Here is a 1,241-nt window from a genome sequence, read left to right as displayed (position 1 = left end):
TACACAGAGAACACCCATATTTGCTGCCATTGCAACCTGTTTGTGTTTCTCAGGAGTGGACGGGGCAAACGGAAATCTGAGAGCGTCATCAGAGTACATGCAGAACGTTATGCTAGTAGCTCATAGCTTTGTTCAGAGTCTATTCCATTAATTTCCATTCTGTTGGTCCGGTGCCTTGAGGTCTCCACTGCCACAAAAGCAGTGCCAAATGGTGATCATAGTCGGTTGGGGCTTGGATCCCAACCGAAGCATGAGACATAGGTTGCTTGGCGATCTGTGTTTGGGTGACACTCTTGCCTTTGACACTGCATTGCCATATCTCAAAATTGTTATCTTGGGGAAAACTGGAATTGCCAGCACAATGGGCCACCGCTGATATGGGCAGTCACCCCTTAGGGGCCACAATCGCGTGCGAGTATTGGTCCGGAGTCAGTACAGAGTCCCACACTGAAGACGGACACCATGCCGGGGAGATTGATTCTCTGTCCTGCCTCTGGATTCCAGATTTTTCCACATGTCTCACTAATGTAGTGGCTGATAGTACTAACATGCAGAAAGTAAGACCCAACCCGAAGGTCTCGCAAAGGCAATGCAGCAGAGACCACACAACAGGTGTGGGGTGGACGGGCGCGCGGGGGGTCCCATAGAGCGAGGCACAGGTGAGGCAGAAAATGGGCATCCGACGTCGGCCAAACGGGCCATGACGCGGGATCAAAAAAAAGAGGGAGGGGGCGGGCACCAAGCCAGGGAAAGGTCATTATTCCCGTGGGGAAGAGATCCCTGAAGAGCACTCCCGGCAAAGGGGGGCCTCAACTTATGACCGGAGGAAGGCAGACGCTGGCCGGGGGTGGGAGTGAGCACCACGGGTATACATGACATGCGCACCGGGGGGGAGCCTGGATACAGACAAGAGTGGTCGCGACAGGCAGACCTTAAAACACAAGAGGACACATACGCCAATTAAAGACAGGGATGGGCTAAGAAAGAGAGGGCCAGACGGCGGATGGACAGCTCTGCCACAAAAGCAGTTAAAAATGTGATCATATTCGGCTTGCTTTTACCAAACCTTAAGCATGGTATACATATGTTGGCTTGACGATCTTTTGGTGACAGCTCTATGACTTGACACGGAATTGGCCATATTAACTAACTATTACTGTTGAAAACTGGAATTCCATCACAGTTCCACAGAACTGATATGTCATCGGCCCCTATTTGTCCACTCTGCTTGAGTTTTTTGT

Source organism: Etheostoma spectabile, unplaced genomic scaffold (assembly GCF_008692095.1).
Source record: "Etheostoma spectabile isolate EspeVRDwgs_2016 unplaced genomic scaffold, UIUC_Espe_1.0 scaffold342, whole genome shotgun sequence".
Taxonomy (NCBI): Eukaryota; Metazoa; Chordata; class Actinopteri; order Perciformes; family Percidae; genus Etheostoma; species Etheostoma spectabile.
Note: the sequence above shows the minus strand (reverse complement) of the source record.